Source organism: Oryzias melastigma, linkage group LG2, assembly GCF_002922805.2.
Source record: "Oryzias melastigma strain HK-1 linkage group LG2, ASM292280v2, whole genome shotgun sequence".
NCBI lineage: Eukaryota > Metazoa > Chordata > Actinopteri > Beloniformes > Adrianichthyidae > Oryzias > Oryzias melastigma.
In genome coordinates this window covers 18,031,554-18,039,756 of record NC_050513.1, presented here as the reverse complement: position 1 = coordinate 18,039,756, position 8,203 = coordinate 18,031,554, and the positions used below count along the sequence as shown (strand labels likewise).

The following is an 8,203-nucleotide window of genomic DNA, read 5'->3' as shown; positions in this document are numbered from 1 at the left end:
GCAACATGGAGGTCAGAGCGGATCCAAGGCGGAGGTACTGAAGGGCAAAGACAGGAGCGGGAGTCCAGAGCGTGAGCAGGGTCGAGAAAGAGGCAAAAACAGCAAGGAGGGCGCACTGAGAAACTTCAGGAAGTTGACCACAATCCGGTACTGAGTCTAGAGAAGAAGAGTCTTAAATAGAGGAGCACGCAGGTGTTCAGAATGAGCAATCAGAAGCTGAGGGTGGGGCAGAATCATGACAGCGGCCATTTGTAAAGATGGCGGCCATTTGTAAAGATGGGAGCCATTTGTAGAGATGGGAGCCATTTGTATAGTTGGAAGCCATTTCTAAAGATAGGAGCCATTTGTAAAGTTGGACGCCATTTATAAAGTTGGACGCCATTTGTAAAGATAGGAGCCATTTGTAAAGTTGGCGGCCATTTATAAAGTTGGACGCCATTTCTAAAGATAGGAGCCATTTGTAAAGATGGCGGCAATTTGTAAAGTTGGCGGCCATTTGTAAAGTTGGCAGCCATTTGTAAAGATGGCGGCCATTTGTAAAGATGGGAGCATTTGTAAAGTTGGACGCCATTTATAAAGTTGGACGCCATTTGTAAAGTTGGACGCCATTTCTAAAGATAGGAGCCATTTGTAAAGTTGGACGCCATTTCTAAAGATAGGAGCCATTTGTAAAGATGGGAGCCATTTGTAAAGATGGCGGCAATTTGTAAAGTTGGCGGCCATTTGTAAAGTTGGCGGCCATTTGTAAAGATGGCGGCCATTTGTAAAGATGGGAGCATTTGTAAAGTTGGACGCCACTTGTAAAGATGGGAGCCATTTGTAAAGTTGGACGCCATTTGTAAAGATGGGAGCCATTTGTAAAGTTGGCGGCCATTTGTAAAGTTGGCGCACATTTGTCACACATTTTTCATTGTCTATTTACTCACATCTCAAGGATACTGACTGTAAATGGATAAAACACCATTTTAAAAATGAATACTTAAAGGATCATTTAAAATGGGGGGTTGTGGCTTATGAGATTTTTGGTAAGAAGGGACCTTAAGATACATCCAGGCCAAAAAGACGACAAAATACACAATTAAATTAATAACTGGCTCCTCTACACTTTGACGTTTTGCATCAGGTCTCTTCAAACTGAATTTATACGCTAGTATCAGATAGCGACAGTCGAGTAAACACCGTAAGATAACCCGCGTTTTGGATGTTCTTGATTCTGCATCACACACCCAGTGTGTACATAGCATGAAAAGTATATTAGTTCACAGAAAAAGTCATACTCTAAGAAATTGTATTGCGATATGTAATCCGATATGTAACCCGATATGTACCGTATCACCAATACTCAGTCCTACTTTATACTGTTTTTAAAGCTTTTAAGATGTTTTTTTTTTCCAGTTTGGTTTTCTATTCTTTCCAAAATTGTTTGTAGAAAATCAAATGAGATATAAAGTGACTTTTAAACCCAAATTAAACTTTTTTACATTATTATTATTTAGGGGGCCCACCATCCCATCCCTGTGTTGGTGGTTTATCTGGGGTGCCACTGAAGCTGCAACCACCACTGGCTAAACAAATTAGTTTTCACGCGTCTTTGTTAAACTTGAAGCTGTCGAATGGCTCCCGTAATGACGAGCTTTATTGGAAGATTGATTGTAATCGCTCGCGCCTGATGGGGAGTTAATACCTGTCAATTATTCAGGAGAAACGGGACGACAAAGACGAAGCGGCGCGCGGCGTTAGCCTCCTGCTGCTCATCTGTTTGCAGCAGAAGATGACAGGGGGCTCCAAGCTGGCCTCAATCTGTCGTCAGGAAGACGCAGATTTGAATATTAAATACTTAAAAAAGAAAAAAAAAACAGTTTTTCCCTTCAGGGATGGTTGCTTTAACAATGTGTTCTCATTTAAAACATCTGCTGCTTTCACACACAAAGGCTTCCATTTACTGAACGGGTGAAGGGAAAAAAATGGAGGTCTTCTGTCAAGAATTGAAAACTTAATTAATATTTAGCTTTATTTCATACTGCCGGGTAAAAAATGTAGAAAAAGTTGATTGACCTTGTGAGCTCGCTTGGGATGAACCATTTTTAAGACAAATACCAAATTAGACTTATTTATACAGCAGCTGCATCTTACAGTGTGGATCTTACCTTAAGGGATGTCATGAAAATTGAAAGTACCATTGTCATGCGTATTATTGTGAAGTATACGTTGGGCTAATACTAGCTTTAAGTACTTATGATGTAGAGATAATTTGTAAAATATTTTTACAACTGGCCTTACGGGTTGATACGTCACTTAAACAGCACTAACTGGTTCCTTGTGCAGAATTTTGGAGGGTTAAAAATGATGAAAAATTAATTTGACATGCCTGAATCTGACCGATTTGACCCGTACTCTTGCGTTATGTTAAGTTTTTGTTATGTTTTGTTACCTGCACATGCATTTGGAAAAATTTTCACCCTCCATACATAGTCTTTTTTCCTCCATTATATCATACATGAGGCACACTGAACTATAAGGTGCCTTAAGCAAGAGAAACAAGTTATTTGAAACATGCTACGCATTAGTAGCATTAGCCATGTTAGCATGCTCACATTAGCTGTGATTCCCAACCTTGTTTGCTACTTTAAGAAAATGACTAACACCACTAAGACAAATGTATTGTGATGACACTAACACCCAACCGAGTTGGCGACATGTAAATAAAACAGTCCAACAATGCTGCACGTTAGCCACATGAGCTAACATGTAGCAAGAACGCCCGACCTTGTTTCAGCTAGCCCTTAGCAACATGCTAAGCTACGAACCACAAACATTGTTTTTATACGTTTTATTATTTTTTTCAATGTTTTTTTGGTTTGATAAGATAACTCCTCCTCCGTTCCTCCCACAACATCCTAAAACCTGCTTCCAATCTGTCCACCTTGATCCATTTCCAACTGATTTTCATCATAGAAGTTTCATTTTCTTTCTCTGATTTCATCTTCATCGATTCATCTCACCCTTAGAGTCCTCATATGTTACCAGAAAAGGTCTGAGTTTTACTGGAACCCTGTAGGTCAACAGCACAGATGGAGGTCATTCACCCATTTCGCATGTTTGATTTGGACCAACTTTGATGTTGGCAACCCGCTACGTTTGCACGGACTGGATTGTGTCCTCTTGTTGATCAACCTAAAGCTTTCTTTCGTGAATAATTTTAAATCGTCAGTTCTTTTGTGTTCTAAAACAAAAAAATAAAAATAAAATTAGATTCGTCCACATACCAACGGTTGAAGATTTTCTTTCAGTCCTCGTGGAGTTTCACCCAGAGATCCAAAGCAGTTCTGGTCTTCAAGATGTTGGTGGCTCCAGAGAAATTTCCCGGCTTGATGATGGTGACCTAAAGGCAGAGTTAAGATTTCATTAACCTGAGGTTGATAGTCCGTCAAACAATGCAACATCCTAAAGCTGCATTCTCACTGCCCTCAGCAACACGGTGTGAAAATATCAGGTTTTCTGGAAATACGGGCAAAAACTTTCATTTACAGGACATTCTCTGACACTTTCAGAGGTAAAATAAGCAGAAAACTCCAGTAAGACATTTTGAGGCTTAAAGGATTAAACTAAATAATAAAATTAAAATCATATCATTTACTAGGACATAATTTCTGCAGAGTGGCAGGAGTTCATCAGAAATTCACCTCTGAGTTGATGTGAGCGATGCTGTTTTTACTGAGTCAGCTAGCACTCATTTCCCATCATCCCTTTGTTTACACTCTCTCCTGCTAGCTTACAGCCCCTCACACCATCAAGCTAACATTAGTGGTGCAACCAAAATGGCGGGCAGTATCGTAGCTATCCATCTGTACAATTTAGAGCAGATGCTAGCTCGAACGAGGAGCTCGCGGCTTTCTATTGTAGGTCCTACGCATAGACTGTAAAAATACTGGACTGAGCGAGCACTGAGGTCCCCCATTGGAAATGCATTACTTCCTCTCCTCGCGAAAGTAGGCCGCCGCTTTCACCGTCACTTCCTGAAACGGATACCGCCATTTGCAACCCATCTTCAGCGATTGGTCTGAGTCATAGCTGAGTCATGGAATCTACAGGAAGTACTGTCGCCAATCAGGAGTGAGTTTATTGCAACCGTCTGTCCGCCTCTTTCCACGCCTCGACCACGAGACCGCGGATGTAAACAGCTTCTACTTTAATAACGGAGGCTCGGGAGAATTGTACAAGTCATTGTTCAAGTCTTTGAGGGAGAACCATTCCAACATTTGATTCTGTCAGCGGTCCTTTGGGATTTACTTACATTTATTCATTTTTTTCGAGCTTAAAGGAGCATTTGGGTGATTCCGCTGACCCCCTCGCGCGCGCCACAGCTGCCTGTCTCTTCACATGCGCTGCCACGTTACAGTCTGATCAGATGCACGTGAGAAGCACGTTCAGCGGTATTTAAAATAAATAACCATCCTAACAAGTGAACAGCTGGATCTTTTTTCTGTTTGAAAATACGACCAGGTCCTTTAATGTTTGTCTCGCGCTCCTCAGACGGCTGCGTCTAATTCAGGCTGAAGCTGGAAAAGTGAAGATGAAACTTGGGTTGGTGATTTTATGCGCATATACGCAACTTAGAATTTAGAAGCTACAATCAAAACAGTGAAAAAAAGAAAAACGAACGTTAATCAAACAAAAAAGTCCAAAGCACATAACCTCAGAGTGAAATCTATTTCTACAGAGTAAATCCTCATCTAAAAATGTCGACAGCATGCTCCTCTTGTTGTTTTAAACTGCTGCATCGGTACATTCCATTGAGGAAAACAACAGTAGGACAATGATTGGTACATTGTTGAATTGTAAAGTAGGTGTTAAAAGGTCTTCACGGACCCATTGATGAAGTCTGCTCCCATTGGCTACCCGTCATCTGTCAATCAAACCCCCCAGACGTTCCACGTCAGACCCACAAACGCTTATTGAGCCATCTGATTGGTCAATTTATAACTCTAATAACTTGTGATAATGGAAAAAAATCTTTGAAAAAAAATTTAGGATTAGAAAAAAGAAGTTAAGCAGAAAGCAGCAGAGGAAGAATGATTATTCTGAGATATAAAATGACTGAGAAATAACTGTCTGTTTCTCAATGTAAGTCAATGGGACTTTGGCCTTTTTACAACCCAGTGGTACTTCCTATATAGAACACGGAAGTAGGGGGGCTTGCTCTGTCCAGTTCTTATATACAGTCTATGGTCCGATGTCACATCTACAAGCTTTTACTGACTTTTTTTTAGTCTGCTCCTGATTTAAAACATTTATAAAATAAATAAATGAACAAACATGATATTTTAAGTGGCTTTTAAACGCTTTAACTGAGTAACTTTGCTTTAAAATATATATATTTTTATCACAACTTTTAAAACTGCACGAAGCTAAATGCGTCTCTCTCCTGGTTTTACCTCACTTTAGAATTATCAAACTGATAGAAACCTTAAAAAAAACAGAAAGATTATTTCATTTTTCCTTCTAAAAAAAGGAGAATTGAGTTTTAGAAGGAACTATTTCGTGTCGCGGAAGGACGTGTTCTACCTGCAGTTCTCAGGAGCTCCGTGTCGCTGCAGCTAGCATGTCTTCTCTCCTGCAGCCGCGCGGACGGATGGACGGTTCCTAAATCTTTCTCCGAGTTTGGTTTTCGTTTCACAAAGTCACCGCTCAATGTGTCTGTCGCCAAAGTCCCGAAAATGCGTCCAGAAACTGTTGTTTACCCACGCGCGTGCTCTGAAATCAGTCTTCGCGCGTTTAGCTGGACTGTACCACTGCGATCGCCCCCCCGCCCCCCTTTTTTCTACGTAATGGTACGTTCCTGGCAGTTTCCCAAGATGCTTGACGCTCCTCGTCATTTGACGTCATCGTCTTTATATCATATGAATTTACTGTTTGGAGATGATGTCATTTTACATCACTGCTGTTGACTCAGAAAGTTCTTGAACTGGGCTGAAATTTTCACCTCCACATCTTCGACCCACCGAGGAACCTCGAGAGTTTTAAGCTGTTTACTAAACACTTTGATTCTAATCAGTTCTCAAGTTTGGATTTCTACGGATTTAGAGAAACATGAAGAAAACCAGCAAATCTACTAAAATGGTTACCTCTGCAGCCAAACATTCAGAGGTTCCCAAACTCCATAAACCTGATGAGGAGAAACCAACCACTGCTCCCATCAAAAAGGGTTTGTCCGCTCTCAAAGAAGAGCGTGATTTTCTCCTGCAACAGCTCTTCCAGAGAAATGAGCTTTTCAGTCAACTGAAACAGAAGAGAATTGCCACTGAGGAGAGCTGTATGTTGCACTGGGAGTTGCTGCAAGACATGCAACTAAAACTGGCAGAAGAACGGCAACTCAGACAGAGACGTGAACAGGAGCTCCAACGATACAGACAGCTGGCAAAGGCCAAAGCCAAGAAAGCCCAGGAGGATCTGGAGGAACAAGCCAACCTCAAACAACATCTCAGCACAAGACTGAGACTACAGAGCAAACTGGCGGGCAGACTTCAGACTCAGGTGGAGGAGCTTTCTGAGCAAGTAACAACTCTGGAAACATCTGTCCAACCTGTGGAGCCTGCTGACCAAACCGAGGGTTTGCCTGAACCTAAACTGGAACAATCTGAGGACGTCCCAGAAGACAAATCTGTGGATATGAAAGCTTCAGAACCAGAGTTGGGTTCTGAAAAACAAGTTGTTCCAGAACCATCTAAGAAACGCAAGAAGCGTAAAAACAAAAAGGCAAAGAAAACCCCTGACCTGGAGGAACCGGAAACCCACACTGGACCAGTTGGTCCACCTCAGGATGACCAAGAGACTCTGGCTAACAGAGATCTTGATCAAGAACAAACTGAGGAAACTGACTCACCAGTGGTGGAGTCTGTTGACCAAACAGAAGGTTTGCCTGAACCAAAACCGGAACAATCCGAGGACGTCCCAGAAGACGCATCTTTGGATTCAAAAGCTTCAGAACCAGAGTTGGGTTCTGAACAACAAGTTGTTCCAGAACCATCTAAGAAACGCAAAAAGCGTAAAAACAAGAAGGCAAAGAAAACCCCTGACCTGGAGGAACCGGAGACCCAATGTGGACCAGTCAGTCCACCTCTGGATGACCAAGAGACTCCAGAAAACAGAGATCTGGATCAAGAACAAACTGAGGAAACAGACTCACCAGCAGTGGAGTCTTTTCCTGCAGAAAATGTCCCAGAGTCCACAGAAAAGGTGGTTGAGGAGGCAGCAGTCCAAACCTCAGATCCAGTGGTTATTTCTGATCCACAAGTGAGTGCAGAACCTTCCAGAAATCTCAAGAGACGTCTGGAGATGGATGAAACAGAAGCTCCTCCCACTAAACAACAGAGGATCTACAGACCAGTCAAGGTTGCTACTCGTCTGGCCAAACGGCGAGCTTCAATCAACGCCAAACCTGAGAAGCCCAAAGACACAGCGGCTCTAGGACTGCCATGGGCCTTCTTGGAGGAAACTGGCCCTAAAAAAGAAGTTCCAGGACCAGAACCAAAGACGGTTTCTGAAGAAGATCCTCAAGAAGAAGAGTCAGTGACCAAGGACTTCCAAGAGCCATCCGAACTGGAGAAACCAAAAATCTCTCTGTGGAGAAGATTTAAAAAAGCCCTGACTCCAGCAAGACGGCGCAAACACAAGACTGACACTCCTGTGGTCATGCCAGATCAACCATCAACCGACCCGGATGAGGAAGAGACTTCTATTGACCAAAACCTGGAAACATCTATGGACCAAAACCAGGAAACGTCTATGGACCAAAACCAGGAAACGTCTATGGACCAAAACCAGGAAACGTCTATGGACCAAAACCAGGAAACGTCTATAGACCAAAACCTGGAAACGTCTATGGACCAAAACCAGGAAACGTCTATGGACCAAAACCAGGAAACGTCAGATATCATAGATGAAACCTCAGATAACGAGGACGAAATCTCTGGTGAAGAAGAAGAGTGGGATAATTTTGAAGAAGGGTCTGATGATTTGGAAATAAAAGAGTGGGGTTATTTTGAAGAAACATCGGATGATGAAGAAACATCAGATGATGAAGAAACATCAGATGATGAAGAAACATCAGATGATGATGATGAATCTTCAGAAAACACTGGTGGACAAAAGATTTCCCTGTGGAGGAGATTCAAAAAGGCTCTCACTCCAGCAGGCAGACGCC

At 42.2% G+C, this 8,203-nt stretch overlaps 1 long non-coding RNA gene across 1 annotated transcript in view; it reads right to left on the bottom strand.

The window, feature by feature from the left end:
• LOC112156603 overlaps positions 1–5,802 on the bottom strand; it is a 33,354-nt gene extending 27,552 nt beyond the window's left edge. Inside the window, exons 1-2 of the long non-coding RNA XR_002921005.2 lie at positions 5,566–5,802; positions 3,267–3,382 (exon numbers count right to left, since the gene is read on the bottom strand). This is a non-coding gene — a long non-coding RNA (uncharacterized LOC112156603). The remainder of the gene's footprint in view (positions 1–3,266; positions 3,383–5,565) is intronic.
• Between the last annotated feature and the right edge of the window lie 2,401 nt (positions 5,803–8,203).